This window comes from Zingiber officinale, chromosome 3B (genome assembly GCF_018446385.1).
Source record: "Zingiber officinale cultivar Zhangliang chromosome 3B, Zo_v1.1, whole genome shotgun sequence".
NCBI lineage: Eukaryota > Viridiplantae > Streptophyta > Magnoliopsida > Zingiberales > Zingiberaceae > Zingiber > Zingiber officinale.
This window is the reverse complement of record NC_055991.1, coordinates 9,631,313-9,651,252: the sequence shown is the minus strand read 5'-3', so window position 1 is coordinate 9,651,252 and position 19,940 is coordinate 9,631,313.

The window sequence follows — 19,940 nt, the reverse complement described above, 5'->3', positions numbered from 1 at the left end:
GTATCCGTATCTTGAATAATCGTCTATAAAAGAGACAAAATATTCAAAACCACCTCTCGTCCGGATAGACATAGGACCACACAAATCAGAATGAACCAATTCTAATATTTCTTTGGCTCTATAACCCTTGGCCTTAAAAGGCCTCTTGGTTATTTTACCTTCCAAGCAAGATTCACAAGTTGGAAAATTTTCCAACTCTAATGAACCCAAGAGTCCATCGGCTATAAGCATTTGAATCCTACTTAAGTTAATATGACCAAGTCTTAGATGCCAAAGATATGCTTGGTTCATTTCCGAAGGTTGTTTTCTCTTATTAGTGTTAGAAGATGTGTTATAAATTTCCATATTTTGCTTTGTGGGAGAAATTAGATTTAAAGTATACAAATTGCCAACTAATGCACTAGAACAGATAATCACTTTATTTCTCTTTATAACTACATTGTTATTAAAAGAAACAGAATATCCATCCAAAAACAGTTTAGAAACTGAAATTAAATTCTTTCTAAAACTGGGTACATAAAGACAATTTCTTAAAACCAATTTTCTATTTCTATCAAAAGATAAGTAGACGTCTCCCACTGCAATAGCCGCCACCTTAGTAGCATTGCCCATGTAGACGGTTATCTCCCCTTCATATAGTCGTCGGGGTTTCCTGGAACCCCTGCAAAGAATTGCAGACATGATCAGTGGCTCCCGTATCTACACACCAGGTGCTAGTAGATAACACCGCTAAACATGTTTCAACAACCAGAGCATGAGATATACCTTTGTTGTTTTGATTCCTACGAGGACAGTCCGCCTTCCAATACCCTGACTGCTTACAGATGAAGCACTTGCCCTTCGGCTTCTTCACTCCAGCTTTAGGTTCTGTACTCTGAGATTTATTCACCTTCTTTGCTGAGCTAACTTGTTTCTTCTTCTTCTTTCCTTTCGGTTTAGAAGTAGAACCATTTTCAGCATAGTGAATCTGAGAATTGTGACGAAACAAACCTTCTGTCAGTAGTTCCGCCAATGAATATACCCTTTTATTCATATTGTAATTCAGGCGGAATTGCTCAAAACTTCTAGGTAGCGTTTGGAGGATCATATTGATCTGGGTTTCCCCATCAATTTCTCCTGCAAGGATTTGTATTTCATTCAGATAAGCCATCATCTTTAGGATATGATCCCTCACAGGAGTACCCTTTTGCATGGTGGCCGTCATTATCTTTCTCATGGCTTCTTGCCTAGAGGCCCGATTCTGGTGACCAAAGAGTTCCTTGAGATTGTTCATAATATCATAGGCTATTAGTAAATCTTGATGCTGATGTTGCAATACATTTGACATTGAAGTCAAAATGTAACACCGCGCCATCTCATCTGCTTTTACCCATTTCCTATGATACTCAATCTCCTCTTGGGTAGATTCACCATTGGGTGTATCAGGGCAAGGTTCAGTCAGTACAAACTTATAGCTTTCAGCAGTAAGAACAATGTCCAGGTTGCTTTTCCAATCTATATAGTTAGGACCAGTAAGTCTATTCTCTTTTAGTATGATGACCAGTGGGTTGAAAGTCATCCTAGGAATCACAAATAACTTTTGGTCAGAACTCTAAATTTAGAATAATATTGATTCCTCAAATAATACAATTTTAAATTAACTAACACCTCAAAACACCGCGAATTTTGTATGCCATGATAGTGTGGACGTATACAAATTCAACATTTGTAAAAGGAGGGTTTAACCCATTAATTTTTTTATCTTGTCAACCTAACTTTTTGACAAATAAAATTAATAGTTGGTTTCCTTTGGTCACACGAATAATAGCAGTGACTCCGATGGGGAGGATACTATTAGACGTGTCTAAGTGTATATCATTACTTGACACTAAGTCCATTAATAAGATTGTGCCCCTTCCGATGGGGAAGATCACACGCTCTTAATTAACTTCCTATAGTCATCCAAAATGGAAGTTTGTTCTAGTGATCCACAAACAAACTCATCCGATATGGAGGAAGGCACTCAGAGCCAACGCGCAAGTTTGTTTACATCACTTATAAACCAGTAATGGAGTCCGTGGAATTTATTTAAAATCCCTCTCCCACTTAGTTATTTGAAATGAGGAATTTTGACTATGCTAGCCTACTAAAACTGTATACTAACATGCACACACAGCATAGTATAAAAGTAATAAATAGAAAAACTAATTTTCAACTATTATGACTTTTATCTATAGTTGTCCTTCGTGTGTTGTCATCCCTAGCTGCTCCATTTTTGGCCACCGCCACCGGGTCTAGTTGTCACATTCATCTTGCTCCTTATTCTGATGCGCCTCTGATCCTCAAAAGATTTCACGCCTTGCAAGATTCGATCCGCGACATAAATAGAATTTTACATTTTTCGATCCTATATTCCTCGAAGGAATGTACATGTATCTAGATCAAAAAATAAAATCCTAATAAAACTAAATACAGCTCCTGCTGTATTTTATAATACAATCATGCACATACAATAAATGCCCTTGACATGTCCAAGGGTCCAATCACACACATAATAACTATAAGCCATAATAGTTGGATCCTGCATCCACAAAGTTAGCACATCCTACTATTAACATGTATAAATTATGTATGACATGTGCATAATTAAACTAATACCAAATACACAGAGACAAAACCCTAGCTCTGATACCAATTGTTGGTTGCTACTCGGAAAACCTAATGGTTCCACTATACAAAATTTTGTACAAAGGTCTGAATCTTTTCTTAGCTACCATGTGTTCTTTTAAATTAAACTCGGATCGCCTGCGGAACTTAACACGTTTGATCCTAAGTTTAATTTATTTATTCTTTTATGTTTAGACTTGGATCTCCTGCGGAACTTAACACGTTCGATCCAAATCACCTAGGTTACTAATTACATTAAATATTAATTTCTAAAATTGGCTTCCAGAACTGCATGGCGAGGCGCATGGCCTTCTTGGACATGGGAACAACCACCACCGCCTAGACAAAGCCTTTTAAGGAAAGCTAATATTTAATTTCCTTAAATAACTTTAGGTCAACCAAAAAGAATAATCAAATCACAAGGAAAAGAAAAATAAAAGAACAAAACATCGAAAACTAATTCGAAATACTAGAATCGCATGCCTCTTATATTTGGTATTTTTACATGAAGATAAAACTAACATGATGCGGAAAACAATATTAATTATACCTTACTTAGTAGATAATGACCTCTTGATCTTCTACCGTATTCCTCTTCTAATCTCGGACGTTGTGTGGGCAATGATCTTCCGAGACGAGGACCACCTAGCACCTTCTTCTCCTTCCTTCAAGTTTCGGCCAAGCTCAAAACTTCCAAAGGATAAAGATCTTTTTCCACCAACCAAGCTCCAAGGGATGCAAGCTTTCTCTCCTTCTTCTCCAAGCTAAAATCCGGCCACCACTTGATCTCCAAGGAGGATGAGAGGTTCGGCCACAAGGATGGAGAGAAGAGAAAGGGAAGAGGCCGGCCACACCAAGGAAGAAAAGAGGGAGAAAATAATAGAGGTTGTTCACCTTGAAGGCACCAAAAACCCCCTCTTTTATAATCCTTAGCTTTGTCAAATAAGGAAATTTAATTACAATAAAATTTCCTTAACTTTCCTTGACATGAATTAATTAAGAAAAATTAAATAAAATTTCCTAATAGATCATGTCATGGCCGACCACCTCATGGAGAGCAAACAAGGCAATTTTCAATCAACAATTAAAATTCCTTATTTGTCTTCGGAAATTTTTAAAACATAAAATTTCCTTTAAAATCCCTTCATGGTTGATAAAAAGAAATTTCTATAATTTTAATTTTTCAACATGTGAATAATTTATAAAGAAGAAAAATAAAATATCCTTCCAATCTACAAATAAGGAAAGAGATTTAATCTCTTTCTTTAATCTTTTGTAGAAACTTATAAAAGCGATATTTTAATTTTTAATCTCTCCAATAAATTATATCTTCCACATAAGAAAATTTTAAAATTAAAATTCTTTTCTAATTTAATAGGGTCAATAATAATTCATTCCACTAGAGAACTATTATTGAACTACCGCACCAATCCCAAATTACATTTTTGGGCTCCTTCTTATTATGAGTGTGTTAGTCTCCCTGTGTTTAAGATATCGAATGTCCACTAATTAAGTGAGTTACTGACAACTCATTTAATTAATATCTTAGTCCAAGAGTAGTACCACTCAACCTTATCGTCATGTCGGACTAAGTCCACCTGCAGGGTTTAACATGACAATCCTTATGAGCTCCTCTTGAGGATATTATCAACCTAGATCACTAGGACACAGTTTTCTTCTATAATCAACAACACACACTATAAGTGATATCATTTCTCAACTTACCGGGCTTATTGTTTATCGAACTAAATCTCACCCATTGATAAATTAAAGAAATAAATATCAAATATATGTGTTTGTTATTATATTAGGATTAAGAGCACATACTTCCATAATAACTGAGATCTTTGTTCCTTTATAAAGTCAATATAAAAGAAACGACCTCTGATGGTCCTACTCAATACACTCTAAGTGTACTAGTGTAATTATATAGTTAAGATAAACTAATACCTAATTACACTACGACCTTCCAATGGTTTGTTCCTTTCCATTTTGGTCGTGAGCTACTGTTTATAATTTATAAGGCACTGATAACATTATCTTCTGTATGTGACACCACATACTATGTTATCTACGATATAAATTAATTGAACAACTACAAACAAATGTAGATAATTTGACCAAATGTGATTCTTTATTCAAAATAAATGTTTACAAAAGCTTAGGCTTTCAGTATACACTCTAACATGATAGTCGGTCAGCTGGGTCTCCACTTTCTCCTTGTCAGCACGGGCCTGAGTCAGGGCTTCTTGACTTTGGGAAGCGTCCTCTTGAATTTTCAGAAGGTTGGCTTGCACGGATCTGAGGGTAGCTTGGTTGGCCTCCCACTGGCTTTGAAGAGTTTTCTCCCGGTCGGCGCTAGAGGCCAATTGACCCTGGACTTCTGCTAAGGTCTTTTATAGGTTCTCCCGGGTTTCCTGCAAGCCAGCCAATTGAGCATTCTTCTTATCCAGCTTAGCTGCTAGCTCCTGACGCTTCTCCACTTCATAAGCCAATTCAGACTCTCTTATTTGAAGAGCTGCTTCCAAATCTCTTATCTTGTCAAAAGCTGCATGTGAAATATTGCGGGCAGACTCGGCAGATTCTCCAATTAAGTGAAAATAGTGAGCCAGATCTCCTGGAGGTGGGTTGAGTGGATCGCGGGGAGTTAGGGGCAGCTCTATTTCCTCTAGGCGAGCCTTCAGCACTTCATTTTCCCTCTGCAAGCTACAGGCATACTGAAGGGCACTTAGGTTGGCGGAGCAGGTCTGTCAGGTATAAGAAGAAAGGTTATAAAAGATGGAAGCAGAGAAGTGTAGATGTAGAAAGACTTACAGCAACCATCTGACAAGCCGCATGATCCAACCCCCCAGCGGAGCGTTCTTCCAAAACTTGCGATTGCCAGAGCGCCAGGAGGCCGCTAGGTCTCCCTCTAACTCGATCAAAGCAGTGAGGGGAGGAGCCCCATCAGTAGTTTCTGCGGCGACCCCCGAGCCTGTGGAGGAAGGCACACGCCAAAAATCAGTAAAGGAATATTTCTTACAAGTTTTCCTCCGGGATCTAAAGGTAGACGCGGGAACATCTAAGGGAAGGGAGGCAGATGGAGTGGCAGAGCTCCCGAGCTGGTCCACTAAGGTTAAAGGTGGCTGGCCGGGAGAGGAAGCTGGCGCTTGCAAAGAAGCCTGCTCAGGAGTTATATCTCGACCGGGAGTCAGGACTGATATGCAGAGTGACACGACAGGAACCTCAGGCCCCATAGTGCTCTCCCGGGCAGGAGAAGCAGCCGGGATTTCCAGAGAGCGAGGGCCAGCAGAAGAACGACGGCTGGAAGGAATAGGTGGGGGTGACGCTTGAATAGCTGGAGTCACTCTCTTCCTCTTGCGTTGGAGTTTCAAGCGTTCAGCCGGTCGGGGGAATGCCACTTGCCTCTCCTCAACCTGCTCTCCAGCGGCCTCCCCGGCCTGTTCTTCAGAGGCTTCCTCAATCTGCCCTGCCGTGTACAGATCAGCCTGTTCTACAGCAACCGGGCCTTCCGCTTGAGCCACATCCAGGGGAAGCGCTGTGAAAGTTCCTTCTTGGGTCGTCGCCGGCGGAATGGGTGGTGGAGCAGAAGGAGCGAATTGCGAAGCAGAAGGACCAGATCGGGAGGAAGCTGCTACACCTTGTCTAAGCTCCTCACTTAGATTTTTCAAATAAGAGGTAGACCGGTGCTTAACATCAGAGGAGTATGCTCGGTACATGGCAGCCTCTGCGGTAAGGAAGAAAGATACCTCAGTTAGCGAATAATAGATGAAAGGAAAACGGGGTCTTACCAAACGGAGCCCCGATGTTCTTCTGAACAGGGCTGAGCCCAAATAAATATAGAACGTCTTCCAACAACAACACAGAAAAGTTAACAAGCACGCCCTGAAGTGCTTCGGAAGCGGGGACACAAAAAGGCTAGTGTTGATGTATAGGGAGGTCAGCCGGGAGGTCGGGGCGCCATTGTATGGGCCCGACCAACGGCTTGGGCAGTCTGACAAAGAAAAAACGGGATTTCCACCCTTTGTTCGAGGAAGGCATGTCCGAAAAGAACTTGTAGCCGGGCCTAGCTTGTACCATAAACACTCCGGGCTCCGAGCGTTTGAAGGAATAGAAGCAGTGAAAGAGATGAACAGTCAAGGGAAGTTGGTATAAGCGACAAAGAATCACGGTGCCGCAAACTGCCCTAAAGAAGTTAGGAGCAAACTGAGAGATGCAAATGCCAAAGTATTCACTCAGGGAAGAAATGAATGGATGGATGGGAAAACGAAGACCTCCTAAAATCTGGTCTCTAAAAATGGTCACGAAACCTTCCGGAGGGTTAGCAGGATGCTCCTGCGGTGTAGGAACTCGGAGTTCATAAGCGTCACTAAGGTGCAGGTCCGAGCGAATCACGGATAGGTCGTGGTCATCTATATCTGAAATGAAGCAGGAATACCAAAGAGTGGTCTTACCATCAGCCATTATCAGGGTAAAGAGGGTTGAGGAACAGATTAGTCGAGGAGGAGAAGAGCACTCGACGGAGGAGCTTAGAAAACGAAGGGTGCGGACGCCGGGGAAGTCGAAGCAACAAGAAGCAAGCAGTCAAAACGCGCAAGGCAATGACTGCGGACGACCTTTAGGGTTTATAAAGGGAGTTCTCCTAGGGAATATCGAAAATAAGAGTATCTTTTTGGGTGAAGCGCATAAAACCGTCCGATCGTCGAAGAACATACCCTTATGGGGAAGTGTGTACTAAAAGGAGTGACGTGGACGACATCATTCTGCATAAGCAATAAAGGCAGAGGACAGGTGTCGACCTCCTAGGAGCCGTATTAATGATGGACGTGATAAGGAAATCATGATATGAAGCAAGAGTACGGAAACGCTTACCACACGCTTTTCTTGGGAACCGTGGAAGAAAAGTAGCGAGAAAGAAATTCAAATACAGCAAGGCCAAGGCTGAGTAAGGCATTAATATGGTTATCTTCACAGCACCACTAATAATATATTTCTTAATGACAGACGAAGTCGAAGCTCTTCGAGTAATTCCCGGTCGGTGGTTCAATCCCCAAGTCAGCGATGTATATACTGAGCGGGAGGTCGACCCCTCAGGTCAGCAGTATATATCCCGATCACGAGATGGAGCCCCTAGTTGACAACATTCAGCTGGGCCAAAAGTTTACTCCTCATGTGTGCAATATATATATATATATATATATATATATATATATATATTGGTCGAGATGTGCTTTCCAGGTCAGCTTCGTCCCAGACTCTCGCCCCAGTGCGAGTTATAAGTGAGCTCTGCTCTCATTCCCAACGACCGAGCTGCTCGGTCGGCTGTCCCAAACTCTCGCCCCAGTACGAGTTATAAGTGAGTTCTGCTCTCACGCCTAACGATCGAGCTGCTCGGTCGGCTGTCCCAGCCTCTCGCCCCAGTGCGAGTTATAAGTGAGCTCTGCTCTCACGCCCAACGACCGAGCTGCTCGGTCGGCTCTCCCAGACTCTCGCCCAGTGCGAGTTATAAGTGAGCTCTGCTCTCACGCCCAACAGAGCTCGGTCGGTTGTCGAACTCTCACCCGGTGCAAGTTATAAGTGAGCTCTGCTCTCACGCCCAACCACCTTCTCGGTCGGTGTCCTAGACTCTTGCCCGGTCACGAGTTATAAGTGAGCTCTGCTCTCACGCCCAACGACCGAGCTGCTCGGTCGGCTGTCCCAGACTCTCGCCCCAGTGCGAGTTATAAGTGAGCTCTGCTCTCACGCCCAACGACCGGCTGCTCGGTCGACTGTCCCAGACTCTCGCCCCAGTGCGAGTTATAAGTGAGCTTTCCTCTCACGCCCAAAGACCGAGCTGCTAGGTCGGCTGTCCCAGACTCTCGCCCCAGTGCGAGTTATAAGTGAGCTCTGCTCTCACGCCCAAACGAGCTGTCAGGTCGACTCCCATCGAGACTCAGGCGAGTTATAAGTGAGCTCGCTCTCACGACCACCGTCCAGGGCGGTGTCCCAGACTCTCACCCCAGTGTGAGTTATAAGTGAGCTCTGCTCTCACGCCCAACGACCGAACTGCTCGGTCGGCTGTCTCAGACTCTCGTCCCAGTGCGAGTTATAAGTGAAATCTGCTATCACGCCCAACGACTGAGCTGCTCGGTTAGCTGTCCCAGACTCTCGCCCAGTGCGAGTTATAAGTGAGCTCTGCTCTCACGCCCAACGAACGAGCTGCTCGGTCGGCTGTCCCAGACTCTCACCCCAGTGCGAGTTATAAGTGAGCTCTGCTCTCACACCCAACGACCGAGATGCTCGGTCGGCTGTCCCAGACTCTCACCCCAGTGTGAGTTATAAGTAAGCTATGCTCTCACGCCCAACGACCGAGCTGCTCGGTCGGCTGTCCCAGACTCCCGCCCCAGTGCGAGTTATAGTGCGAGTTATAAGTGAGCTCTGCTCTCATGCCCAACAACCAAGCTGCTCGGTCGGCTGTCCCAGACTCTCGCCCCAGTGCAAGTTATAAGTGAGCTCTGCTCTCACGCCTAACGACCGAGCTGCTCGGTCAGCTGTCCCAGACTCTCGCCCCAGTGCGAGTTATAAGTGAGCTCTACTCTCACGTCCAACGACCGAGCTGCTCGGTCGGCTGTCCCAGACTCTCGCCTCAGTGCGAGTTATAAGTGAGCTCTACTCTCACGCCTAACGACTTTACCGGTCGACTCAACAAGTGTCTTGATCGGGAGCTTCCACATGTATGCGAGGCAAGATACAATGCGACTTATTCTTATGCATCACTGCTTGCTACTATGTTGGTGCAGGGTAAGGATAAAATGAGGTACGCAAGCACTTCTGTTATTTTTTGCTAGGAATGTTAAAGAGTCTGCAGGTGTTTTAATGATAAAGACGTACACGAGAATAAAGGAACGCGGCCACAGAACAGAAATAGAAACAACAACAGAAAGTGAGCTCGGCTGCTTTCCAGGACGGTTGGATATCATATATAAATTAGGAGGAGGAGGGGTCGGTAAAGGAGTTAAGAGCCAGATCAGGCAGGAATTCAGAACCCTGGGGTCTAGTCAGTCGGACTAGAGCCTCCTTCGACTAGACTTGAGGGGAAGGCTTGTGATACGGTGCGTATTTTGTGGGGTGGATAAGATGATTTGGCTCGGAGTCAAGGCCGCAAGACGGTCAACAATCCAGCTGACGAGGAGGTCAAAAAGGTCAGAAGTCAGGCCAACGTGGTCGGTCAACAGTCCAGCTGACGAGGAGGTCAAGAAGGTCAGAAGTCAGGCCAACGTGGCCAGTCAACAGTCCAGCTGACGAGGAGGCCAAGAAGGTCAAAAGTCAAGCCAACGTGGCCGGTCAATAGTCCAGCTAACGGGGAGGTCAAGAAAGTTAGAAGTCAAGCCAACGTGTCTGGTCAGCAGTCGAGCTGATATGAACGGCAGGGTGGTCAAAAGTCCAGCCTACGTGGCCAAAGTCAAAAGATAGAATTATAAGATCCAGCCCTGATGGTCGGAACATACTTGCCTTGGGTAGCAATAAGCAGATGCGGGTCGGGAATCAGACCCAGCGTGCAGGTCGGAACGTACATGCCTTGGATAGCAATAAGCAGATGCGGGTTGGGAATCAGACCCAGTGTGCAGGTCGGAACGTACATGCCTTGGATAGCAATAAGCAGATGCGGATCGGGAATCAGACCCAGCGTGCAGGTCGGAACATACTTGCCTTGGGTAGCAATAAGCAGATGCGGGTCGGGAATCAAACCCAGCGTGCAGGTCGGAACATACTTGCCTTGGATAGCAATAAGCAGATGCGGGTCGAGAATCAGATCCAGCGTGCAGGTCGGAACATACATGCCCTGGATAGCAATAAGAAGATGCGGGTCGGGAATCAGACCCAGCGTGCAGGTCGGAACATACTTGCCTTGGATAGCAATAAGCAGATGCGGGTCGGGAATCAGATCCAGCGTGCAGGTCGGAACGTACATGCCCTGGATAGCAATAAGCAGATGCGGGTCGGGAATCAGACCCAGCGTGCAGGTCGGAACGTACATGCCTTGGATAGCAATAAACAGATGCGGGTCGGGAATCAGACTCAGCGTGCAGGTCGGGACGTACATGCCTTGGATAGCAATAAACACATGCGGGTCGGGAATCAGACTCAGCGTGCAGGTCGGGACGTACATGCCTTGGATAGCAATAAGCAGATGCAGGTCAGGAATCAGACCCAGCGTGCAGGTTGTCGGGATGTACATGCTTCGGATGACGTAGACGAAGGTGGGTCAGGAGGCTAGACACTACATGACAAATAGGCCTGCAAGGAATCGTAACCACCTGTCATAGAACAATAATCACATGTCAGGGAATATTCTAACGGTGGGAGGCTCATACTCCTCTTGGTTCCTCCGCTAGCCTATAAGAGAAAGCCACGTGTCGACTACCGCCAGACAGAGTTTGACATCCGATATTCCCTGACATTCGCCAGGTTCTAGGAGCCTCAGTTGCAGTATAAAAAGGGAGGCTTTGTCCCTTACGTAGGTACGTTCACTCGTCATTTCCTACTAGTCTTCTACTTTTCGTCATTTTCTATGTGATTTCCGGGGAAAAAGTACCTGACTTGAGCGTCGGAGGGCCTGACCCGGGGACTTTTCCCCTGGTTTTTGGTCTCTAACGACCGGGGGACCCGTTTGAGTATGTGCAGATTAATAGCGTCATCATCCGGATCGTTTCTCTCCCTAGGTCCGCCCGTGCGAACCTTTCCAGGGGGTACCTCGCTGATTCAGCATCTCAACGACTCTCCGTCAAACTTTTCGTACAACAAGGCCCACCTTCATTCGACTCAGTTTTCGGACGGGATCAATATTCATTATAATTTATCTCTAGATTATATTAAAAGAAATAAATCATAGAGTTAGCTATAGATATTTATTATAATTTGTTTCTAGATTATATAAAAAAAATAAATCATGAAGTTGTTTATAATTGTCTATCAAATGATTAGATTATCGAAAATATTTTTTTCTACAAATATACGTCCGTTAATAATTGACTTCTGACTATAATAAAATTATCTAAATTATAATTGAGAACATACTATAAAATAGCAAGTTTTTATCTATCCGAAATAAACTTTCCTTCCTCCTCCATTTTATTTCAACACAATTGGATTCAAATTTGGATAGTATCCAAAACAATTATGCCGCCCATCAGTTTTCACTAAAAAATAATATGGTTTCTCAACAGAATATGTGTATAGAATATTATTCCGTTAGTATATTTTTGATATTATCGATAAAATTTAATTTTTGCTAATAATTTTATTAATTTGGAAAAAAAATAAGATTATCAACGGAAGTTGAATTTTGTCAGTAATCTTTTTAGGGGATTTCCGACGGAATCTAATTTTCGTTAGTAATCCTCGATAGAATTCTAAATTCCATCGGGAATTTGTTAGGAATCCAGAAAATAATATTAGGGTACAAACCCTTCTCCTCGCGAGCTCATATTATGCTCTTTGGCAATCCCAATGAGATCTCTCCTCTTCGGTGATCTTCAGGTAAGTTCTCTCTTTTTCGAACCCTTTTATCCCCTTCTTGATCTCCGTCGGCTGCTAGCACGTGGCTGGCAGCTTTTTTGATTGTCAGCCTTGTGCTGGTGGCTTTGCTAGCTGCCAGCGTGTAGCCGACGGCTGTGTCGGCCACCAGCATGCAGCGGACGGCTGTGTCGGCCACCAGCATGCAGCGGACGGCTGTGTCGGCTCCTGGTATCCAGCTGCTTGATGGCCGGCTACAGGCAGTGTGGCTGGCCGTCAGCTCACAGCCGGTTGCTTGGTCTACTGAGCTTGCGGCTAGCCGCAAGCTCAGCATGCCACTAAATCGAGCTCACTCTTGTTGGGTCACTTTGGAGCTAAAGGGGGGAGGGGTGAATAGCTTCTCACACTTCGATGATGATAATTTGCAATGGAATACTCGAAGTAAGCTCTCCAATGCTAACAATATGGATTTACTTGGTATCCACCTTAAGAAGAGATGACTAATCTAAGATCTGACCCTCACACACATCCACTATCAAATAAACTCCTTCTCGGTAGCTGCCGGAGGTGGAGAAACCTCGTACAACACCACTCAACAAGAATACAACTCACGCAAGAAGAAAATACAATAATACTATTGTGCCTAAAGGATGTTTACATATCTCCATAATGACATGATATTATCCACTTTGGGCTTAGGGCCTTATAACTTTGCTCTTGGGCTCTCCCTAAAAGGCCTCATACCAATGGAGATATCCTACATCCTTTTAAACCCATGATCTTTACCAAATAATTCTAATGTGAGACTTTGATTGAACCCTAACATTACTCCCCTCAAACAAAGGACCACAATTACTCTCATGGTTCAGGCCTCCCCGCGAGCATCTAGTCACCCTAATCTACTCTGGGCCTCCCCGCAAACATCCGCATACAATCACCTTGACTTGCTTTGGTCCTCCCTGCGAGCATCCAATCACCTTGACCTACTCGCTTCCTCGTAAGTATCAGGTCACCTTGACCTTCTTCAGACCTCCCCGCAAGAATCTAGTCATCCTAACCTGTCCCGAGTCTCCCCGCGAGTATCTAGTCACCCTGACTTGCTTCGAGGACTTTCCGCAAGCATCTGATCACTCATGACCTGTAAAATATGGCTCCTAACTAATTAGTCGACCTCAGAAGTCAGGGCGATTTTCATCAGGACGTTTCTAGCCTCCTCAGTAGAACCAGAAACAGCCTGCTAGTGACATTTAATGCACCCAATGTGGTTCCAGGGATCACATCACATCAGCCTGCACCTTGGGACAGTCAGTTTGCTACTATTGCAAACTGCCTGGGCACATGAGCCGAGATTGTTCGCTGAAGGCTCAACACGTGGCTTTCGGAATCTATGTTCAGGGAGGACAGTTCAGTTAGATAGGGACTCAGCAAGGGGGGCAGAAGGTCCAATCTTCGCATCGTCAACAGCGGACAGCTCCCCTTGCAGTAGCTGCATATGACATGCACAGACAGGAGCACTCCATTGCTTTTACAGTATCACAGAGTCCTGTCTCGGGACCTCGGTATCTGACGTAGGGGCAGTATCAGTTGCAGCCTCAGCCACTAGTGCAGTATCAGCTGCAGCCCCAGCCACTGGTTCAGTACCCGTCACAACCCTAGCGACCGGTTCAGTATCAGTCGTGTCCCTCATATCCATCTCTGGCTCAGCATCTGGCACCACCTCAGTGGTAGGCTCAGACTCCGGCACAACAGCCTTTGGCAGCATTACCACCTCCACCCCCGCCAGAGACTGGACGAGTGCACGCGATTACTAGAGAGGATGGGCAGCGGTCCGACGAATCTGTTTTCCTTGGTACGATTTTACTTTATGTATCTTTTGCTGATATGCTAATTGATACCAGTAGTTCACATTCCTTTATTTCTCGTGCATTTATAAGGGAGATTGGTAGAGTACCTATCCTTAGATCGCAGTGATTAACTGTCGCCCTACCGTTCGATGATGCATTGGATGCCACTCAGGAGGTCAAAGGATGACCATTGGACTTCAGCAACCATATACTCATTGTAGATTTATCAGTACTGGAAATGGTCGAGTTCGACATTATCCTTGGCATTGATTGGTTGTCAAGCATATCATATCACGGTTGATTGACAGACGAGGGTGGTCACATTCTGACCTCCGGACCAACCCTCGTGGGACTTCACTAGCATCAGGGATGACGACAAATCTACTATTTCTGCGATTCAGGCTCAGAAGTTGTTATCGCATGACTGTCAGGGATTTCTATTGTCGCTAATTAATGCTGACGACAGTAGTAGTTCTTAGCTCTCAGGTGTTCCAGTGGTCCGAGAGTATCAAGATGTATTTTCAAATGAGCTACCAGGTTTGCCTCCACGAAGGCAAGTGGAGTTTGCTATTGAGCTGATTCCGGGGACCGCATCGACATCGAAAGCTCCTTATTGTATGACACTAAAAGAGTTGGACGAGCTAAAATTCCAACTCTAGGAGTTATCGGACATGAGATTTATTCGCCCTAGTGTATTTCCGTGGGGTTCTCCGGTATTGTTTGTCAAGAAAAAGGATGGTACTCTGAGATTGTGCATTGATTATAGACAGTTGAATGCAGTGACCGTCAGAAATAAGTACCCCTTACCACGGATCAAGGATTTGTTTGATCAGCTCAGAGGTACCTCAGTGTATTCTAGAATTGATTTACGATTCGGATATCATCAGCTGAGAGTCAAAGATACTGATGTTCAGAAAACAGCATTCCACACCAGATACGTTCTTGGTAATGTTATTTGGGCTTACCAATGCTCCAACGATGTTTATGGATTTAATGAACCGCATCTTTCTGGAGTATTTATATCAGTTCCTTATCATTTTCATTGACGACATTTTGATCTACTCGCATTCTGAGGAGGAACATGCACATCATCTTCGCATAGTCTTGGAGACTCTCCGACGACATCGACTATATGCGAAGTTCAGCAAGTGTACTTTTTGGCTATCCTCAATCGATTTTCTAGGACACGTGATTTCAAGCCGAGGTATTTCCGTAGACCCTTTAGAAGATCGAGGCTGTCACCAGCTAGGAGTAGCCGAAATCAGTTTAGGAGATCCATAATTTCTTGGGATTGGCTGGATATTACAGACGGTTCGTTGAGGGTTTCTCTCGCATTGCTATGTCGCTGACACACCTAACCAGGAAGCGCGTGAAGTTCATGTGGTCAGAAGCCTGCGAGACCAGCTTCTAGGAGCTAAAGCGGAGATTAGTGTCGGTACCAGTTCTGGTTTTTCCCTCCGGAGAGGAAGGCTTCGTGCTATACAATGACACTTCTCTACAAGGTTTAGGCGTTGTTCTGATGCAGCACGCATGGTAGTCTCCTATGCTTTATGTCAGTTGAAGGAGCATGAGAAGAACTACCCAGCACATGATCTGGAGTTCACCACCATTATATTTGCTTTGAAGATTTGGCGACATCATCTGTATGTAATTGTTGGACCGATGCGGCCGGCTAGAAGGAGGGGTTGAATAGCCCTGAGTAAAACACAACCCTTTCTCGGACAATTAAGCTAACACTTGAAAAAATAGATTAAGCAGAAAATAAAGCATAAAAACGAGGCACCGGATTTGACTTGGTTACAACCGGGGAGGTTGTTAATCCAAGGAAGATTGTTGCACTAAAAACTCCTTCAGGCGGAGAAGCCTCGTTTACAGCAGTGTAGGCACAAAAAGAAAGAAGCTAATCAAAGCAATGGAAGCACACAAGTGTTGTTACAATTTCTGAACTGATTAAAAGCTTCTGGACCAAGGCTATATTTATAGCCTTGGTCGGGGCGCCTGGAAAGGTTCCGGGCGCCCTGGGGGGGATAAAATTTATCCCCCAACGTTTAGATCGAGATAATTCTCGATCTGGTCAAAATTACTGTTCCGGGCGCCCCGGAGGGGTCCGGGCGCCCCGGTCAGTTCCGGGCGCCCCGGACCCCGAAAGTCAACACAGTGGAACCTTTTGAGGACCAGAGGCGCAGCGGAACAAGGAGCAAGATGGATGCGACAGCTAAACCCGGTGGCGGTAGCCAAATATGGCAGCAGTTTGGGATGACAACACATGGAGGACAACAATAGATAAAAGCCATAATAGTTGAAAAATAGTTTTTCATTTATTGCTTTTATATTGTGCTGTGTGTGCATGTTAGTATACATGTCCAGTAGGCTAGCATAGTTAAAATTCCTCATTTATAAATAACTAAGTGGGAGAGGAATTTTAAATAAATTCCACGGTCTCCATTACTGGTTTGTAAGTGATGCAAACAAGCTTGCGCGTTGGCTCTGAGTGCCTTCCTCCATATCGGATGAGCTTGTTTGTGGATAACTAGAACAAACTTCCATTTAGGATGACTATAGGAAATTAATTAAGATCGTGTAATCTTCCCCATCGGAAGGGGCACAATCTTATTAATGGACTTAGTGTCAAGTAATGGTATACACTTAGGCACATCTAATAGTATCCTCCCCATCGGAGTCATTGCTATTATTTGTGTGACCAAAGGATACCAACTATTAATTTTATTTGTCAAAAAGTTAGGTTGACAAGATAATAAAATTAATGGGTTAAAACCCTCCTTTTACAAATGTTGAAATTGTATACGTCCACACTATCGTGGCATACAATATTCGCGGTGTTTTGAGGTGTTGGTTAATTTAAAATAGTATTGTTTGAGGAATCAATATTATTCTAAATTTAGAGTTCTGACCAAAAGTTATTTGTGATTCTTAGGATGACTTTCAACCCACTGTCCATCATACTATAACAGAATAGACTTACTGGTCCTAATTACATAGATTGGAAAAGGAACCTAGACATTGTTCTTACTGCTGAAAGCTATAAGTTTGTACTGACTGAGCCTTGTCTTGATGCACTCACTGGTGAATCTACCTAAGAGGAGATTGAATATCATAGGAAATGGGTAAAAGCAGATGAGATGGCGCGGTGTTACATTTTGGCTTCAATGTCAAATGTATTGCAACATCAACATCAAGATTTACCAACAGCTTATGATATTATGAACAATCTCAAGGAACTCTTTGGTCATCAGGATAGGGCTTCTAGGCAAGAAGCCATGAGAAAGATAATGACAGCCACCATGCAAGAGGGTACTCCTGTGAGGGATCATATCCTAAAGATGATGGCTTATCTAAACGAAATACAGATCCTTGGAGGAGAAATTGATGGGAAACCCGGATCGATATGATCCTCAAACGCTACCTGAAGTTTTGAGCGGTTCACTTTGAACTATAATATGAATAAGAGGATATATTCATTAGCGGAACTCTTGACAGCAGCAGAAGGATTATTTCGTCATAATTCTCAAATTCACTATTCGAAAATGGTTCTACTTCTAAACCGAGAGGAAAGAAGAAGAAGAAACAAGTCGGCTCAAGAAAGAAAGTGAATAAATCTCAGTGTCAGGATTTAAAGTTGGAGTGAAGAAGCCGAAGGGCAAGTGCTTCATCTCGAAGCAGACATTGGAAGGCGGACTGTCCTCGAAAGAACCAAAACAAAGGTATATCTCATGCTCTAGTTGTTGAAACATGTTTAGCGGTGTTATCTACCAGTACCTGGTGTGTAGATACGGGAGCCACTGATCATGTCTGCAATTCCTTGCAAGGGTTCCAGGAAACCCGACGACTATCTGAAGGAGAGATTACCGTCTACATGGGCAATGCTACTAAGGTGGCAGCTGTTGCAGTGGGAGACGTCTACTTATCTTTTAGTAGAAATAGAAATTTGGTTTTAAGAAATTGTCTTTATGTACCTAGTTTTAGAAAGAATTTAATTTCAATTTCTAAACTGTTTTTAGATGGATATTCAATTTCCTTTAGTAACAATGTAGTTATTAAGAGAAATAAAGTGATTATCTGTTCTGGTGCATTAGTTGACAATTTGTATACTTTAAATCCAATTTCTCTCACAAAGCAAAATATGGAAATTTATAACTCATCTTCTAACTCAAATAAGAGAAAAGAACCTTCAGAAATGAACCAAACATATCTTTGGCATCTAAGGCTTGGTCATATTAACTTAAGTAGGATTCAGAGGCTTATGGCCGATGGACTTTTGGGTTCATTAGAGTTGGAAAATTTTTCAACTTGTGAATCTTGCTTAGAAGGTAAAATGACCAAGAGGCCTTTTAAGGCCAAGGGGTATAGAGCCAAAGAAGTGTTAGAATTGGTTCACTCTGATTTATGTGGTCCTATGTCTGTCCAAGCAAGAGGAGGTTTTGAATATTTTGTCTCTTTCATAGATGATTATTCAAGATACGGATATATTTACCTAATGTGCCACAAGTCCGAGTGCTTTGATAAGTTCAAAGAATACAAGGCTGATGTGGAGAAACGACTAGGTAAAAGTATCAAGACACTACGGTCTGATCGTGGTGGCGAATACCTCTTAGGAGAGTTTAGGAATTACTTATCAGAGGCTGGGATTCAATCCCAACTGTCTGCACCTGGTACACACCAACAAAATGGTGTGGCAGAACGAAGGAATAAGACTCTTATGGAGATGATTAGATCAATGATGAGTTATTCAGAATACCAAATTCGTTTTGGGGATACGCTCTGGAAACAGCAGTGTACATTCTGAACTTAGTACCTTCTAAATCAGTTTCTTCTACTCCCACAGAATTGTGGAATGGGCGAAAGCCCAGTCTAAGACATATTCGGATTTGGGGTAGTCCAGCACATGTGCTGAAACCAGATGCTGATAAGTTAGAATCTCGTACAGAAGTTCGCGTGTTTATGGGGTATCCCAAAGGAACGAAATGTGGTTTATTTTATAGTCCTAAAGACCAGAAGGTCATTGTTAGCACCAATGCCCAGTTTTTAGAAGAAGACTATATAATGGATCACAAGCCCAGTAGCAAAGTTGTTTTAGAAGAACTTAGAGAGGATACGTCTACTTCAGTACCAACAGTACAAGATGAAGTACCACAAGAGACTGCAACACGTGTCACACATGATACACAACCACAGACAGTGCCTCGTCGTAGTGGGAGGGTTGTAAGGCAGCCAGAAAGATTTATGTTTTTAGAAGAGTCTTCGGACTTGATCCCGGCTAAACATGAACCTGATCCCCGAACATATAATGAAGCACTCCAAGATATAGATGCAGCATCTTGGCAAAAGGCAATGAATTTTGAAATAGAGTCTATGTACTCTAATAAGATCTGGGAGCTTGTAGAACCACCTGATGGTGTAAAAGCCGTTGGATGCAAGTGGATCTACAAAAGGAAAAGAGGGACAGACGGGAAGGTAGAAACCTTCAAAGCTAGGCTTGTTGCGAAAGGGTACACTCAGAAAGAGGGAATCGACTATGAGGAGACCTTTTCACCGGTAGTCATGCTTAAGTCTATCCGGATACTCTTATCCATTGCTGCTCATATGGATTATGAGATTTGGCAAATGGATGTCAAGACAGCTTTCCTTAATGGAAGTCTTGAAGAGAACATCCATATGAAGCAACCAGAAGGGTTTATTGAAAAAGGCAAAGAGCATCTAGTGTGCAAGCTCAATCGGTCCATTTATGGACTAAAACAAGCTTCAAGGTCTTGGAACATTCGGTTTAATGAAGTAATCCAATCATATGGATTTATTCAGTGTCCGGATGAGTCTTGTGTATATAAGAAGTGTAACGGAAACGTGGTGGTATTTCTTGTACTATACGTAGATGATATTTTGTTAATTGGCAACAATGTCAAGGTATTATCGGACGTAAGGGTATGGTTGTCCAAACAA